This window comes from Acomys minous (assembly GCF_964271855.1).
Source record: "Acomys minous genome assembly, chromosome: 8".
Lineage (NCBI taxonomy): Eukaryota > Metazoa > Chordata > Mammalia > Rodentia > Muridae > Acomys > Acomys minous.
This window is the reverse complement of record NC_140489.1, coordinates 35,226,380-35,244,957: the sequence shown is the minus strand read 5'-3', so window position 1 is coordinate 35,244,957 and position 18,578 is coordinate 35,226,380. Positions and strand designations below refer to the sequence as shown.

At 44.0% G+C, this 18,578-nt stretch overlaps 1 protein-coding gene across 7 annotated transcripts in view; it reads left to right on the top strand.

Moving 5' to 3' along the window:
- Positions 1-18,578, top strand: part of SIPA1L1 (signal induced proliferation associated 1 like 1) — a 277,017-nt gene that overhangs the window by 55,162 nt on the left and 203,277 nt on the right. For 6 of the 7 annotated variants that reach the window (XM_084792052.1, XM_084792056.1, XM_084792055.1 and 3 more), the window contains exon 3: positions 2,656-2,722. The exons of the other annotated variant lie outside the window; for it this stretch is intronic. The gene's annotated coding sequence lies outside the window, so the exon portion shown is untranslated. The remainder of the gene's footprint in view (positions 1-2,655; positions 2,723-18,578) is intronic. 7 annotated transcript variants of the gene reach the window in all.

Here is an 18,578-nt window from a genome sequence, read left to right as displayed (position 1 = left end):
GCTGTCTCTCCGCCTTCAGGCTTTCTTTTCATGATCCTTTTGAGTTGTTACTCCTTGATCAGGAAATAGGTTTTGACCTGGTCTCAGTTTTTTTTGGCCTTCCTATTGTCTTATTTGAGCAGTGGAGGTGTGGTGAGTGGCCCTTGCCCCTTGACTGTAGGACTTGTGTTGGCCCCACTCATGTCATCCTGCCTTTAGGGTTCCACACTCCTTAGAGACACTTGTGGAGGGGCTGGTTTACCCTTGTCCTGAGGTGTGTGTGGGAGCTCCACCACCTACCGCAGGTTTTGCTGGGAGCCCCAGACTTCCTGTCCTTTGGGTTGTGAGCACCTCTCTCCACTCACCTCTGCCTGCTGCCTGGGCCCATTGGCTGTGCAGGGTATAGTGGTTGAGTGTGACTTGAGCAGTTCACACTCATCACTGAGGAGTCTGAAGCAGAGTACCAGTCGTTAGTCGGACTAGGTCTGGTTTGCTTCATCCGGAAGCCTTGTTCAGTTTGAAAGGAGCATTTCTGTTGGAATCTGGGTGTTCCTACATCATATTCTTTCCAAAATGACATGTTTGTTCGTGTACCAAGTGGTTTACCAGTACTAGTCAGCTGCCAGGTATGCCCTGTTTATGCAATTAGCTAGTTATAGCCCATTTCATTAAGACTAACAAAACAGAGCCTCTGATTTGAGTGTTAATGGCTATCTTTCCTCATTCTGTGGGTGTATTCTATACCTTAGAGGCCAACCTTGTGTAAACATCATGTCTGCTCTCTGAGCTGTGTGACTCAGAGTCTCTTCACTGGTTCTTTCCCTCACAGGTTGTGTCTAGAATTGTCTGTACCTTTTAGCTGTTGCAGCATAGGAAAGGCTGTTGCAGCTCCCTTTCCAGCTCACTTCTGCTGAGTTACATAACAACACGGTACTTGAACATATAGTCCCTGGGTAAATCCTGTTCTGAATGTGAAATTAAAGAAAGTCTTACAGTGTTTTAGGCTTGCTGAGTGAAGGATGGGACTTGTGCTGTTTAGGGTGACAGGCTGGATAGAGGAAACAGTTCTCTCACCAGGAACTGGGGTTACGTGATTGAAACCCCGCTTTGGTTATCATTACTGGCTTTAGGCTTCATTCTGTGTCACTGGGAAAGGGGTTGAAGTAGGGGTTAACCTCAGCAAATGTGGAGAAAAATCCTTTCTTGGGAAACTCTTATGAACATAGCTTGATTAAAAGATTTTTGGAAATTGAAATGTATTCCAACTCACTAGGAGCATGCGTGGTGGTGCACACCTTGATTCCCAGCACTCAGAGACAGAGTCAGACACAGGCAGATCTGGTTAAGTTCCAGGCCATCCTGCCCTGCTTACTGAGAGCTGTGCTAGTCAGGACTGCAGAGTCAGATCCTGTCTCAAAGACAGCCAAAGCAAAGCAGCCCAAACCGCACAACCCCTTTCTCTCAGTTACTGTTATTGAGCACAAGTCTGTATTTTTCTTTGAAGCATAATATATAGAAATGTGAGATACTTTATGGCTATGTTTGGGAGCTTATTATCTGTCTCGAATGAGCAGTATTTGGAGTTGTAGAATTTGGAGGCTAGAGAGATGGCTCAGTGGTTAAGAGCACTGTCTTTCTAGAAGACCCAGGTTTAATTCCCAGCACCCACATGGCAGCTCACAACTGTCTGTAGCTCCAGTTCCAGTGCTCTCTTCTGGATTCTGCAGGCAGCAGGCACTCATGATGACAGATGTACAAGTAAACAAAATACCCACACAACATAAAATTTAAAAAGCAAATATAAATTGTAGAATAAATTAGTGTGTATATTGTTAGTGTGTGTATCTGTGTGTGCATACATGAGAGTGTCAACTTGGTGACATTCCTCAGGGCTGTCTTCCCTGTTTTTGAGATGAAATTTCAGTGGGGCCTGTGACTGGACTAGTCTGGCTTGCCAGTGTGCCCATCCGCCAGTCTCCCCTCTCTTACTTAGTTCTGGAAACATGAGCGTACGCCACCAAGCCTGGCTTTTATGTGGGTACTGGAGAGTGAAGTTAGGTCTTAACACTGAGCTAAGTTGTCTCCTCAGCTCCCAGAATTGTAGAAATTCTAAATTCCACAAGCTAAAACGTCTGTTGCTTTGGAAGAAGGTTTCTCAGCCTCATTTTTGTTTCTCCTTTGGGCTGGGTGATTGATTCTTTGACTTGCGGGCTAGTAGTGTCCCTTGTTTGGACCCATTAGATGACAGTAGCATGTCCCTTTCTCTAGTTGTGACAACTGGTAATATCTCTAGATTGCAGGGTGATCCACAGGGTGTGGGATTGCACCCTGCTGAGAATCACTTTCAGAACCGTGTGTGTGTGTGTGTGTGTGTGTGTGTGTGTGTGTGTGTGTGTGTGTGTGTGTGTGTGTGTTGGAGGTGGTTGCCTGGGGTGTGGCCCTGGAATATCAATGTGTCTGTCTAAATCAGGTTTCAGAGTCAGTTCTTTGTGCGAGAGTGACTGTTGATTAGCCTAAGCTTAAATGTGTGGAGCTTCACATAAAGATTAAAACTAAAGGAGGCTTTAAATTACGATTTTATTAATGATAGTTTTTGGCCTTTTACTTAACTGCGAAGTACAGTTGCATATTTAAATTGAAAATATTATACTAAAGTTCATAATTATTTTAATCTAGGTTTTGAGAGACTGCCCCAAATTGGACTTACAAGCAAGATTTACTGCAAACTTTGAGATGGAATAAGGTGAGTGGATGCATCACCAGGTCAGGTTGGGGGAAAAGAGCGTCACTTAGACTCTGGTGTAGAAGGCTGCTACCCAAAGCAGTTTTTGACTTGCCCAGTGTGAGCTTTGTGTTTTTTCTTGCTGGATTTCCCCCTTTGCCGTTTTCCTGTTGATGGGCGGGAATGGAAAAACAGACAATGTGAGAAGCCTGCACAATTCTAGTCACTGGCTGACTGAGCAGCTTTCTCTGTTCCCAGAGTTGTTAGGGTCAGAGCTTGGCCGTCCTAACAGAGCAGGCTAAACCTCTGTCCTCCATAGGTCACCTAAGCAGGTAGTGGTAGTAAGAAACAGAAATAGGAGACTTAGTGTGGCCACAGTGGGAAGAGGAACAGAGAAAGCCGTCCACTGGCCCCTGCACGCTGCCCCAGTCTGTCTCCAATGGACTTTGTTAGTGTTAGGGCATAAGGTTTTCATAAGTCAAGGTGTGGGCCTGCTTATCACTGGCTCCTACGAGGTGGTCTGTGAGACTGTGTGGGGCAGGCTTCTCCTGTGCCTGGTCCAGGGCCTAGCCAGCCCTTCCTTATTTATAGGACAAGACTTTTGGGGACCAACTTTTGTGGCAGTAGTCTAACAGCTAAGGTGCAGGGGCCTCTCCTTAGAGAAGTGCCTTGGCTCTGGCAGGATGGTTGCTCTGACACTTTAAATAGTTGAAGCTTTTCCTGATTACTTAGGCTGCTTGGGTTTTCTGTTACAGACTTCTGTTTCTGTTCCAGGATAAATACGTTAAGACAGTCTTCTCCGTTTTTCTTAAGTTTGGTGCGTTTCTGTTTCAGCCTTGTTTTGAGTAAGGATCTTTCTGTTGACTTCTCATGGTGCAGTTTGAGGCGCTAAGCTTAGGGGAAGGAGATGGCTGGATCACTCCTCTCTTCCCCTCCTGACTTGCGTGCTGCCGTTGATCTTGGAGGAGTTTTTCATTTTAAAATACGCACCCATAGTGCCAGAGATTTATCAAGTAAGAAAGAAGAAATCACCCACAAACTCCTAGCCTTGTAATCTATTACCTCTGTTTATAACCACAGCCTAGAATATTTTTGATTTCTTGGTTTCCTAATGCATCAAACTCTTGTTTCTTTTTATAGTGTTCAAAATACATTTAATAGGTCTGGTTTTTCCTGCCATAAGTATGAGTGCTTTAGTTTTTGTTTTTGTTTTCCTCCCTCAGTTGTAAATAAGATGATTTTTATTTCTTTATATATATTATATTTTATTGCTTACAGTTTTATCACTAGTAAGAATATTGTTGGCTGGCAGTGGTTGTGCACACCTTTAATCCCAGCACTTGGAAGGCAGAGGCAGGTGGATCTCTGAATTCAAGGTCAGCATGGTTTGTAGAGTGAGTTCCATGATAGCCAGGACTACACAGAGAAACCCTGTCTTGACAAACAAACAAAAATATTGCCAAAAGGATGTAGTTTTGTGGCTTATATACATGTATATATGGCACTATGGTTTTATTTTGAGTGGAATAAAATTCTCAAATGTTGGAATTAAAAATATTATGGAAACTTTTGTTATTGGTTATCTAAAGACCATAGAATCCCATTTTAAGTAAGTTAGGGGTTATTAGAATTGTTTAAAAGAATATATGTGTTTAACATAATCTTAAAATTGAGATTTAGGGATGGTGTAGCTTAACTTATCAAATGATGTATGTATGGGTACCACATGCACATGTTTGTGTTATACTGTTGGACTTGGAAGATCTACAAAGTAATGTCACATGTCTGGTGATGTAAAGATTGCTAGGCTGCTCTGCAGAATACCTGAGAAGTGTGCTGGAGCCTTCATGGGGACTTAGCTTATTTTGTGGGTCCCCTGGAAAAGAGAGATAGTCAATTTTAGGATTAGTGTAAAGATGTTTTACTAGGTTAGTTGAATCTTTAGTTAAATAAACCATTATACCTGCTCCTCAGTAGCAACTCAGATTTAGCACAATAGCACAAGCTTATTCTAATACTTCCATAAACATTCCAGACCTTTGAGCTAGAAAGAGGATGCTGTGTTGATTAAAAACAGCCTAACCTGGAGTAAAAGAGGCATTCTCTCCATGCCTCAGTGCTGCAGTAGAGTAACTCTCCAGCCCTGCCTTGGCTTTATATCCGATTCTTTGGTTCTGTTACTTTGTACTTAGCCTTGATCTCAGACAGATGCTGAGACAAAGACCTCCAGAATTTTCCTATCTGCTGCCTTGTTACAAGAATTACCTAAGGAGCCAGCTCTTTGGGTGACTGGGTCCAGGTGGCAGCCAAGGTTACCAGAGCATCTCTCCTCTGTTCAGAGCTTATGGCTTCCCAAAGTCCCTGGGTAATGTGAGCACCAGTTTCAAAGCAGCTTCCTATGTCTGAATTTCCTCGGATTTCAGGCGAGAAACTGGGGCATGATTAGCTCAAAGTGTTTTAAGGTACTCTAGGATGCTCTTCCTAGACTCATATTTAATAGAGGCGGATTCTCAGAAGGCTTTAGAGTTCTGAACATTTTAGCCATTTGAAAAGCCATTCTTTCGGTTGCTTTTTAATTTATTATTATTATTACTTTTTTTAGCAACACATCTGAGAAACTCTCTTTTTTTCAAAAACAGCCACTGTGGAGCCACAGGAGTTGCAGAATGAGAGACAGGTAGTGCTCCATGATGGCACTTGCAGCTGTAATACTGAAGGGGAAGGAAAACCAGAGCAAGCTGCTCCACATCTGTGGTTCTGTGCAGCCAGTTTGAAACTCTCTGAGATAGATGGAATCTGTTCTGGAATATACCAAGGCTTTCTCTGTCTTCATTCAGATAGTGCCAAGTGATTACATTGCATTATGTTGTTGCCCTTATGGCTCTCTAGAGATGCTTAAAAGCATAGCTTTTATGCAGATGTCATGCTATTTTATTATCTTTATCTTATTATTATTATTTTTGAGACATGTTTTCACTCAGCTAAGTAGCCCAGACTGGTCTTGAACTCACTGCAAGCCTTAGTCTCCTGAGTCCTGGAGTTACAGACATGAGCCAACACATCTGAGCTGCATTCCATCTTTTGTTTTTGTTTTAAAGATTTATTTATTTAATGTGTGTACAGTGTTCTGCCTGCACATAAACCTACAGTCCAGAAGAGGGCACCAGATTTCATTATAGATGGTTGTGAGCCACCATGTAGTTGCTGGGAATTGAACTCAGTACCTCTGGAGGAGCAGTCAGTGCTCTTAACCTCTGAGCCATCTCTCCAGCCCGCATTCCATCTATTTTTGAAAGGACTTGAGCACATGGGTCTTGGAATCTGAGGAGCCCTGCAATCAGCCACTCCCCAGGTCCTTGAGATCCTCTGATTTTCACCTTGATCTTAGTCACTTTTCTGTTTTGTGATGAGGCACCATGGACCAAGGCTTATAAAAGAAAAGGCTTATTAGGACTTAAGAGTTTCAGGGGTGTAGCGTTCATGACCGTCACAGCAGGAGCATGGCAACAGGCAGGCATGGCCCCAGAGAAGCAGTTGAGAGCGTGCATCTTCAGATGACAGCCACAAGGCTGAGAATGGTGAGGGCTTTGAAACCTGGAAGCCCACCCCGGGAACACACCTCCTCCAGCAGAGGCCATGCCCCTAAGCCCTGCCGCTGCCACTCTCTTTTTTTTTTTTTTTTTTGCTTTTCGAGACAGGGTCTCTCTGTGTTAGCCTTGGCTGTCCTGAACTCATTTTGTAGACCAGGCTGGCTTTGAACTCACAGCGATCCACCTGCATACCTTTTTTAAAAGTTCATCCTTTTTTCTCCCAAGTACTTTCCTGCTATTGAAGGATGTACTTCCTGCCTTTCCTCGGGCATTCTGAGCATCCCTTCATAAGTTAAACCCCTAGTTACCAAACATGCCTAGGACAGCTTTAGCAGAGCTTTGTGTCTAGTTAGAGCTGGAAAGCCCGAAGCCTTGTCCTTTGGACTGAGTGGCTTAGTTTAATAATTAGAACTTCTGGGCACCGGTGGCTTTTCTTAGCACCAACATCGGAGGATGCTAGCCTGATCTGTCTGTTAGGTCTAGGTAGAGCAGTGGTTCTCAGCCTGTGGGTTGTGACCTTTTGGGGGGTTGTTGAATGACCCTTTCACAGGGGTTACTTAGCAGATATCCTGCATATCAGATATTTATATTACAATTCATAACAGTAGCAAAATTACAGTTATGAAGTAGCAAGAAAATAATTATGTGATTGGGTCACACAACATGAAGAGCTGTATTAATGGCTGTAGCGTCAGGAAGACTGAGGACCAGTGAGGTAGAGCATGTCTCATCACTGATGGAACACTCTCTGGGAGCCTGACTTGGCCTCCAGGTGTACTCCTCTCCTCTGAGTGTGGCTTGTCCAGTGCAGGGCTAGCTGCAGTAGTGCCCTGCCTCTAGTGGGCCTGATGTGGGCTACCAAACCTTGTGTTGTGTATGTACTTTCATGGGTGGGTACATTAGGAAATACATCATTCCTCTACTATTAAAATTATTAAAAATTGCACTCAGGAGGCACAGGCAGGTGGATCTCTGTGTGTTTGAGGCCAGCCTGATCTACAAAGCCAGTCCAAGACAGCCAAGACTACAAGAGAAGCCCTGTCTTGAAAAACCAAAACCAATATATATCAGCATTGTTCGTGACTATAAACATTGAATTAAGTGAGCGTACCTTTAAAAGCATCTTTCATATATTCTTTACAAGTACTCAGCTAGAAGCATAAAATGTATGGTGTTTGATGACTAAATTCTGTGCTTTACATATGAACACTTTCTCAAACTTTCCCAGGTGTTTATCTTTTGCTTTGCATTGTCCCTTCCTTTTGTGGACAGTCAGGTTTTGTATTCGTAGGTAAGTGAAGTATTATTTAAGTACCCCTGTTACTTCACTTGACTTATTTGTATCCTGGCCAGCTGCTTCTAGTGAGAGGGTGGTCAGGGAAATTGACAATCTCTCCTTTTGTCTTGCCCTGAAAACCCAATTAGAAAGGATAACAGTGGCCATATTTTCACCAGAGCGCATTTATTAGGCCTTGTCCTTACTGAGGAGTATTTAGAATAGCAAAAGACAAGCAGAGGTGTAGGCTCAATTTTCTTAACAAATATATTTTATTACGAACGTATTAACTGAGAGAGTACCTCACTTATAAATGGACTAACCTAAACAATAGGAAAAGAAGATTAAAGAATACAATAATGAAACCGTAAGGCTATCAGTTCCAAGGAACGATTTTCCTGCCGTAATCAGCAGGATTTCTTCTGCTGGAACCTGGAGTAACAGAACCTGGAACCTCAGCAGGAGCCTGGAGCCCTGAAGCCTTCCCTTGAGCGCTTCTCTCTAGAAGCATCTCGAAGTGGAGTGATGAACAGCCAAAACCATCCCAAGTCTCCAAAGTCCATGCCTCCTATTTTTGGCTCATTTTTATAACTCCTCTCAGAATTTGTTCAAGGATGTTTTTCAGCTGGTTAACAACCAATCTCCCCCACATGGTGGTTTGACTTCTAAAGGGATAAACATCACCTGCTCTCTCACAAGTCTTTTCTCATCCCCCACTTGTGATCTAAACAAAAGACATGTTTATCTTTCCTTCACAGAGGCTGCACTGGTACAACACAGGAGAGTGAAGACATGTTTTTGGGCTGGAGAAATGGCTCAGTCAGTTTGATACCCAGAACATGCATTAAAACCTAGGTGTGGTGGCACACACTTGTGGTCCCAGTGGTGGAGAGGTGAAGACAGGCAGATTCTTGGGGTTCCCTGGCCAGTTGGTTTAGCCTCATAGATGAGCTCTATGTCCCAGGGAGAGAGCCTGTCTCAAAATACAAGGTGATGGCTCCTGAGGAGAGGAGCAGCACTGGAAGTTGGCTTCTAGCATCCATGTGCACGCACAAGCACATGGTCACCTACATGTTCTCACACACACATTTTTGCTGTTTATGGGATGAGCCAACCCTTCAGGAGGTGTGAACAGAACAGGAAGCAATTTTGATAGCACGTTCTTCTAGACACTTCTTTGTGTTAGGACTGGCAGGAGACCCCGTCTGTGATGATGATACCTTGCCAGGCCCACAGCGCAGAGTACTGCTCCACAGCTGCAGCCTGTGGACTTGTCACCTGGCCCTTCCTGCCCTTCCCTGCGCCCAGGGATTTTCTTATCATGGACAGATGGGAATAGATGCTATGTCCAGCAGAGTCCCCCCAAACCTGGACTAGATCAGGCCAGGTACACAAACAAGGCTTTGAGTTTTGAGTGTTCTGCATCGTTCGCTCTCCCTTGGGAGGACAGTCTCACAGGGGCACTGAGGGCACAGCAGATGCAGCCCGAGATGAACAAGACAAGGTTTGGTTACTTAAGTGCTGATAGTAATCGAAATTATTGAAGGCGTATAGTAAGTAGCAAGGGCTGGTTGTGGAGGCTTTTATCTTTGGGTGTAAATGATTGGCACTGAGCGTGGTGTGATAAATGCTGCTGTTGCCTTTTTCTCTTTGTCAGCACCAGCTCATTTTCATCAAACCTTTCCTTACCTTCATGTTCTGTAGAACATAAGAGCATAGAGGCGCTTCCCATGTCCCTTGCTCAAGGCGTCTAACTTAAACTTACTCTGCTCACAGGAGTACCCATTACAGGAAGTTGAATCAAGTTGCCTTTGGAACATGACCTGCTTAAAATAGTTGTCATTTTTGGGGGGGGGGGTTGGTGAGATGATAATATTGTAGTTTTATTTCCCATCCTCCTTTCCTCTCTCTCCTCAGCGTTTTCACTGTATTGCTCAGGCTGGCCTTTAACCCATGATCTTGTTTCTCAGTCTTGGCTTTCCTTTTTTGGTTATCTAGTAAATTTGGAATTTGCATGCTGGGCAGGGTGTCAGCTTCTGTAATCCTAGCACCCAGGGAAGCAAGTTCCCTGCAAGGTCTGGGGTTCATAGTGAGTCCTTGTTTCAAAATGAGAGTGAGAGTGAGAGAGGGAGGGAGGCAGGGAGAGGGCTCGAGCGCACACTGATGGTAAGAACAGACTTAAGAAATCTGAGGCTCAGGCATCAGGATGGGGAGCTCATGCCTAGTGGATGTAGGTAGACTAGGTGAGAGTGGGGGTTGTACAGGGCTCAGACCTTCTCCTGCCTCCACCTGTCTACAGACATTGGCTTCTGGGAAGTCAAACCCTCTGGGGCAAAGTAGAGACCTCGGAGGAAGCTTGGCGTTACCAGTTCCTTTTGCAAGCTGGAAACCCTTAGTAATAGGGATTATATTGAAAACCTGGCTTGGTTTTATTTTCATTTTTGGTTTTTTGAGACAGATTCTGTGGCCTTGGCTTGTCTGGCACTTGCTCTGTAGCCATCAGGGTCCTGCCTTTTTCTCCTGCATCCTGGGGTTATAGACACAAGACACTGCCTGGAAGAGCCTGTCCTATTTAATGTGTCAGTCTTTACTCTCACTTAGTGTAAGAGGGAAAGTCGTGGATGTCTTTGTCAGTGTCTAACTTCCATGAACATCATGTCTGTAAGGTTGAGGTCACCTGAATGGTAGGTCTTACCTGAGGGAAACCATACTGTGTGTGTGTGTGTGTGTGTGTGTGTGTGTGTGTGTGTGTGTGTGTGTGTGTGTGTGTGATTTGTCTGTTCTGAGAAGACGGCTTTGCTGATCTTGTTAGGGAAGGTTTTTAAAGCAAGAGAATTTAGGGTGAGTGCTACTGGTCTCATCTTCTCAGAATGTGTTGAGGTCTGCACATGGCCAGAGTGGGCCTTTCAGAGGGTAGGTGTATACTGAATCAGTGTTTCCATAGTTACTTCCTAAATAAAAAGGGGTTTGTGGGTACTTGAGGTTAGCTTTCGTCAGCTTAGGTAATGATGGCTGCTGAGGACCAATAGACTCGATGTTTTAGAAGGAACTTAAAAAAAGAAGCTCTCACTATAGTTAAAATTGGACCCGTTTTTGTTGTTATTTAATGTTGACTCCCCCACTCCCAAATCAGTTGGTCAGTTGGTTTGAGAAATTAGCTGTGTTAACATTTGTCTAAAGTTTCCACAGAGCAGGTGAGTGCTCATGCAGGCTTTTGGTGGATCAATTCTGGAGGATTGCCCAAAAAATACCAACTGACTGGTACAGAAGCTCAGCTGCAAACCTCGGCCTGCAGCTCAGGGCAACTGTCGCCATGCGGGATCCGGTTCTCAGTGAGTACAGGGAGCACTACGGTTCCAATTCAGGGAGGCTGACATGATTGTAGCATCAATTACTAGGAAGTGCTTTTCTCCTGGACAAAAGAATACTAGTATTGGGTTTGCAGATTGATAATGAAGCACATCAGCGCAGGCCTCACGGGCTCCTTTAAACATTTGCGTCAGCTGTGATCTTGTGTTATTTCTTGCATATTCAAAACTGGTATTGTGTTATTTTTTGCATTTTGAAAACTGTTAGAAGAACTGTATGTACCATCCCTTATCAGCTCAGCCTGCAAGTCTTTTCTTCATTCTGCTGGTTGCCTTTTGACTGTTGGTATTCTCTCATGTACAAAGTTGAGTTTTTAAGAGAAACTTTGTGTCTTAAATTTCCTCTTACTGCCTGTCCCCTTGGTGTCTTGTCAGAGGCCATTGCCAAATCCCATGCTGTGAAGTGCTGACCTTTGCTTCGGGGAGTTTTTTAGTCTGGGTTTTTGTATATGAGTCTTGACATATTGTAAATTACATTTTTGCATGTGAAATTACCATTTCATTGTTTTATATGTGGAGATTACTTTTTTTCCCACAGCAGCATATGCTGAACAAGAGAACCAGGGAATGACCTCAGCTCTCTGTGGGTTGTCTGACCATGCCTCTGAGGGTTTGTTCTGGGAGTCTGGGGCCTATCTTGTTAGTCTTATGTCTGTGTGCTCTTACTACACTGTTTCGGTTACCGTAGCCTTCTCATACAGTTTATACAAGCAGACATGATCCCTTCATCACACTTTTTAGTTCAGACTTTTCTACATCACTGGCTATTTGTGTTTCCTGAAACTCCATTTGATGATGATGATGATGATGATTTGATTTGATTTTTCAAGACAAGAATTTCTCTGTGTAGCCTTGGCTGACCTGACTCACTTTGTAGACCAGGCTGGCCTCGAACTCACAGAGATCCACCTGCCTCTGCCTCCTGAGTGCTGGGATTAAAGGCATGCACTGCCACTGCCTGTCTAAATTTTTTTATATAGGAAAAAAAAAGTCCATGAAATTTAGATACTGGTTCCATTATATGTATAGATTGCTTTAGGTAGCATGACATCTTAACAGCGTCACATCTTCTAATCTGTGGACAGGGGGAATGTTTCTCTGTTGTCTTTTTTCAGCTTTTCTCACAATTTATACCTTTTTGGTGAGCCAATCCTTATTTTCTTCTATTGTTTGTTTGTTCCTAGTTTCTGTTTTTGGAGTATTGAGTTTGTTGGGTGCTTCTCCGTCTACATCACTTGAGCTGTGGGGGAGTGTTCATTGGTTCTTGTTGATGTGGTGTATTGCAGATAGGTTTGCATGTGGCAAATCAGAGTACATTCCAGGAGTAGTTTCCACTTGGTCTCCTGTGTATAGCTCTCTAGTGTGCTGCTCAGTCAGCTTGCTAGGATTTGCTGAGGATTCTTGTTATTGGTGTCCGCTAGAGCTGCTGACCTGTAGCTTTCTCCCAGTGCTTTTGCTTGGAGCTGGTGTCACGAGCACGCAGCCCTCTTAGGAGTTGTTCAGAAGCGATTCCTTCTCTCCGTATTCTTGTTTTTGTTTTTTGAGACAGGGTTTCTCTGTGTAGCCTTGGCTGTCCTGGACTCACTTTGTAGGCCAGGTTGGCCTTGAACTCATAGCAACCCACCTGCCTCTGCCTCCTGAGTGCTGGGATTAAAGGCGTGCGCCACCACTGTACTCTTGGAGGTTTGAGGATTGATATTCTTCTAAATACTCACCAGAAAAACTTTTCAGTTCAAAACTTTTTTTTTTTTTGGTCAAAAGAGATTTTTGGTTTCTAGTTTCCTCTCTTTACTAGTTACAGGGTCATTAAATTTACATTTCTTCATGATACAATTTTGGTACATTTTTGTGTTTCTAGAAAATCGTCTGTTTAATGTAAGCTACCCTACTTGCCAGATTTCTTATAGTCCCTTTTATTTCTGTGGAATCAGTGGTAAATTAGTAATTGTGAATCTTCCTCCTTTTGACGTAATATATATCCGGCTAAACACTGGTGAGTTTCATTGACCCCCCCCCCCCCAAGAATAAACTTTTGGTTTCACTGCTTTTTCTCAGTGTTCTTCCTTCTCTCTGTTCTGTTTATTTCTGCTTCCAACTTTATTCTCTCTTCCTAACTTCTGTTTAGTTTCTTGTCTTTCTGGTTCTATAATTTAGAGTTAGTTCACTGATTTGGAATTTCCTTTACATGGAAGCATTGACTGCTCTGCATTTCTCCCCAGCCCTTTCGCTGCTGTAGTACCGTATGTTTTGAAATGTTGTCTTTTTTCTCTTGGTTCAGTTGGCTGGTTAACTGCTTTACTTTTTTTTTTTTTTTTAAGACAAGGTTTCTCTGTGTAACAGCTCTAGCTGTCCTGGAACTCTCTCTGTAGACCAGGCTGGCCTGGAACTCAAAGAGATCTGCCTGTCTCTCCCTCCCAAGTGCTGAGATTAAAGGCATGTACCATCATCGCCAGGCTAATTAATACCTATGATTTTGTAATTTTTTTCCCCTCTTGTTTCATTTCTGTAGCTGACTTCTGACTTCTTTCTCTTGTGGTTGGGGAAGATATTTTACACAATACCTAGCTTTTACAGTTTATTGGGACCTAGTTCATGGTCTGGCTGTAGTTTATTCTGGACAGTGTTGGAGAAGAATGTTCATCATGGTTTGCCTGCTAGTGTCTGTTTCCAGTGGATGTCGCTGGCTACTTGTGCCTCCTTTCTTGTGTTCTTTCCAGTCTTGGAAGTAGAGCATTAAAGTCGAACACTCATTGTAGAACCATTCCTTGTTTCAGGATTTTAAAATATATTGGTGATCTGCTATTAGATACACAAAGCTTGCTGTGCTGGGCCACATGTCAATAATACAATACCTCTTTATCATGCACACTTGACTAAGGCTGCTTCATCTGGTATTAGGGCAGTCACCCCTGCTTTCTTTTGGTAACTGTGAGCATGGAATGTCCCCCACCCCTTTTTTAATCATTTCACTTTCAGTCTATTCTGTGTTTGGAGCTGAACTGAGTCCTTTATAAAGTGAGTGTCTGCAGATAGCTCCTCTTTGAAAAGATCCATTGTACTATTTTTTGTCTTTGAATGGAGACAGAGTTGAATCCAGTTCTGTTTAAAGTCGTCACCCATGTTTTTTCTGTGTCTTGTAGCTGTTTTTGTCCCCTGTGCTACCGTCTTCTGTGTTTGATTTTTTGGGGGAGGGCTGCAGCTGAATCCATTTAAGTTCCTTTCTTTATTCTTCTTGTGTATGTTCTATAGCTATTTTCTTTGTGGTTTCTATGGAGATAACCTTTAGCATCCTAAAGTTATAATGTCCTAATTTGACTGTGTAGCCACTTAACTGCAGTGACATCAGTCTTCCTGCTGCTCTAGGGTCTCTTCATCCCTTCAGAGCCATGGTCATCACCCCTTCCTCACTGAAGCATAAACTCCTGGTGAACTAATAAAAGGCCTAGGATGCTAGTCTCTGAAGTCATGTACAAAACACACGTGTAGGCAGAACACAACAGCCTTTACATCAGTAAGGTTTAAAAAAAGTATTAGCCTGAAACCAGCTACGAGCTGAAAAACAGAGTAATCAACAGTGGTTGCTGTATTAGCTTTTTAATTTGCCCATGTGTTTTTATCTTTACTAGGCTCTCTTTTCTTTGCTGGATGTGGATACGTTCTTTTGTCTTTGTCAGTTTTGATATTTTTCTGTTGAAAAGTGCACGCCTGAACCTGATAACACGTAACCCTGGAATTCTGGTTTTCTCTCGTCATTGGCTGTTGTTGTTACTGCTCCAGCCTGTCTGTGTGCCCGGACCAAGGTCTCCTCAGATCTTTTGGACTTCCCGTGGGTGTTTGGTCAGGTTTCAAGTTTCCCTGTACATGCAGCTGCATTTGAATGTCTTCTTAGTCGTTTCCCTCTCCTGTTGTAGTTCTGGCTCTAAGCCCAAGAACTTGGAAGTGCTAGCAAACTTCTGTCTCTTGAGATGCACCTCTCTGAGCTCCGATTTTTGAAATGTCCAGTTTGCTAATATCTGTGTGTCATATGGGGGGAACCAGAAAACTCAGAGTATGTGTGCTGGCCTTTTACATCCTTTCAGTCACTTCAGCCGTGAGGAGAAAGGCTTGCAATTCTCGTGAAAGGCGTCACAGCAGTGCCCTGAGCTCTGTGATGGGCACACATCCCAACAGCCCCACTGTGACAGCCCCACTCCTCACCCTTGCTAGCATAGGAGCTCCTTTGGACTGTCAGGGCCTCAATTTAGGCCAAACCAGGATTAGTGACTTTGAAGCTGAAAAGACTGTCAGGACTGGCTAGTTTAGTGATGTGGAGTTGGAGATCTTATTAAAGATATTTTAATACAGGTTTAAGCTTGGGATTTATGAGAGACTTTTAGAAGAAAGTCACACATAACCTAAGTGACACATGTCCTCCTCAGGGTGGGAAGGGAAGAAGACCTACCCAAGTGTAGCTGTGGGCTTCTCCAGGGAGAGTAAGCAGTTAACTGTCTGTCCCCTCGTTAGCCCTGCCTCTCAGGTTACTTCTCGAAAGGTTTGGAGCTCAGGAGATGCCTTGGCTGGAGTTATAACCTGATAAGGAGAAGCCAGAAGCCACAAGGCTGACTAAAGGGGTTTTGGTGCAGGTTTACGGCTGGGAAGACAGTGGCCCTAAGCTGTTGGGTAGTTGTTCTGGAATTCTTGCTTTTCTGTTGATAACAGCTTGGCTTGGATCTCAGACTGAGGGAATCTTTCTTCATGTTCCCCAAATATTCCTCTCAGTCTTCCTGCCCCCCATGGCATTTGGCCCATCCAGGACAGTCTGGAGCTGAGGTCATGAGAAGATGCCACAGTGGTAGGGAGTGATACTGACCAAAACTAATGCGTACACTGTCTCAGTCTTCCCTGGGCAGGGACTCCAGCGCTCTGCTACCCCACACAGATCCGTCAGTGCGGTTGTTGCCTAGGTGGGAACAGACCCTTGCTGCTTCCTACTCTTGAATTTGGGGTTGATTTTGTTTTATTTGCAGACATATTATCTTTATTTCACTGGTTCTTTAATCTTGAGATGATTAGCTCTGCAGAGTTCCTAGGAGATATAAAAAGACATTTAAATAAAGGCAATAAATGTGTATTTCTATGGTAAAATCCTGGTTTATGTCCCACCTCCCCTTCCAGCTCTCTTACTTGTTCTTTACATACCAACACATTGACTTGGCCTTTTAATTTTTATTTATAATTAGAAGCATTGGGTTTCTATACTTTAAAAGCTAAATGTAATTGATTATACTTAGTATATGTAAATTTTTCCTTCAGTGACATTTTGGAAATCTGCCTATCTAGTTCAACCAACATTTGGCTTTGAATTACTTTTAACACTAATTCTCTTGCATTATACTTTGTCACTAGATATGCTAGAGATTGCCGCAAATGCATGCTCACTATTGTTACAGTTGCCTCTAACAAGAAGCATCATTTAGAATGTATACCTGGGAGGCTGAGCTGGGCACAGGGCTTGTTCTTAGTGCTTCTGAGGCTCTCCCAGGGGAGACTGATATGTTCTGAGGGCCGAGGAATGTGGTATACCCAGCGCAGGGCCTGCCTCATTATCCACATCACAGGCAGGGCACGCAGGGTTAAATGGGAGCTCCTGTGGGGCAGGAAGGGCAGGTGCCTCTAAGTTTCCCTTAAAGGACTCCTGGTCTCAGCAAAAGAGTGCATGAAATCTCTTTCTCTCATAGCAGGAAAAACTTCTTTATTTCTTCTGATTGCTTATAAGGTAACCAAACTGTAATACTTGATGAATGTTCTGTTCAGAAGCTCTGATTTTTGAACAGATTTTGAAATGGCCAGTTTTCATTTGCCACTTTTTGCTCCGCAGCTTGCGCATCTCTCTCTCTCTCTCTCTCTCTCTCTCTCTCTCTCTCTCTCGTTTCTTTTCTTTTCTTTTCTCCCCGAGACAGGGTTTCTCTGTGTAGCCTTGGCTGTCCTGGACTCGCTTTGTAGACCAGGCTGGCCTCAAACTCACAGCGATCCACCTGCCTCTGCCTCCTGAGTGCTGGGATTAAAGGCGTGCGCCACCACCGACCTGTGCTCCACAGCTCTTATCCTGTCTGTTGGCCTAGCCCCTCAAACCCTCTAGTTGGAGCCCTTAACAGAATTCTAAGCTGCACTTCATTCACACATCACATGGTGCTCAGGAGCATGAAGCCCTGCAGGGTGATGAGAGCGTGAAGTGTGCAGCGCCATGTCTCAGGGAAGGCAGGCTGTGAGCTGGCCAGAGCCAGAGGAAGTGCCTAGTGCAAGCTCCCTCTAGTAGTCAGAGCGGCACATGCTGTGCCATGTGGAAAACAAAGTAAAGACAGCAAGTGGGGCAGATGCTCAGGAGGGAGGCCATAGGAGGCTGCTCAGAGACTTTGCTGCTAGCCCTGACTGTGCACATAACCCCCTCCTGTTGCTTGTGGCCCCTGACTGTCTTTTGAAAGCACAATGGCAGCTTTTTCACAGGCTGTTTCTTTGCCAGTATCTTTGTGGCACCTTTCTTTCCTTGGAACCATATTCATTTCCTCAAGAAGGTATTCCTTCGTTTCACCTTTGTAGGTGGATATTATTTTGGGTCCTGATTAGCTCAGTTATACCCTTTACTGTGAAAATGTTGTCTAGGTACTTTTCTGTTGCTGTGAAGAGACACTATGACCATGACAACTCTTACAGGAGAAAGCATTTAATTGGGACTTGCTTACAGTTTCAGAGGTTTAGTCTGTTATCACTAAGGCATGGAACATGGCAGCAGACATGACAGGCTTTGTATAGGAGAAGTAATTGAGAGCTACATCCTGATCTGTAGGCAGAGAGAAAGGGGGTGTAGGTGGTGTTATGGGGGGAGGGGACCTGGTCCTGGCATGGACCTTTTGAAACCTCAAAGCCCACCTTCAAGGAAATACTCCTCTAACAAGGCACAACTCCTAATCCTTCTGAAAAAGAGCCACTCCCCCAGGACTCAGCATTGAAACATGAGCCGAGCCTGTGGAGGCCATCCTCGTTCAAACCACCGCACTTGGGAACTTGTAGTTTTCCTACCGAACTTTTCCCTGTGTTCATACTGCTTCCACAGGGCTTGTGTCATAAACTTAAAAAAAAATACTTAGAAAAAAAAAAGCCCCTAGAACAAAGCCATTTTCGCTAGCTGCCCAATGTTTTGTTGTATTCAGTCAACAGATTATTATATTTGTATTCTGCGTTAGCATACTAATTCCTACATCCCCATCTGCTTCTCATGAATCACCTTGTAAGCCAGTAATTAGCACTAAGGATTATGTTATATAAGCTGTAGAAAACTCTCCTTTGATGGGTCTCATGTCCTGCATGTGGATGAGCTCTCTTTTGTCTGCTCTTTTTGTCATGTTTTGCAGCATGGGAGACTAAAACGTATTTATCAAGTGGCAGTGAGTGCGCAAGAAGAGAACGCACTGCCTGTGCCTGTGGAGAGCAGCCGAAGGACGCTAACACCCCAAGGGGCTAACACCCCTAACAGCTGAATTAGCAGTCACTGGATGTGGGGGTTTGAATGATGGATGACGCCACAGGCCTTGGTGTTTGAATACTCCCACTCAGAGGCACTGTTTGGGGAGGCTTAGGAGGTGGGACTTCTGGGAGGAAGTAGGTCA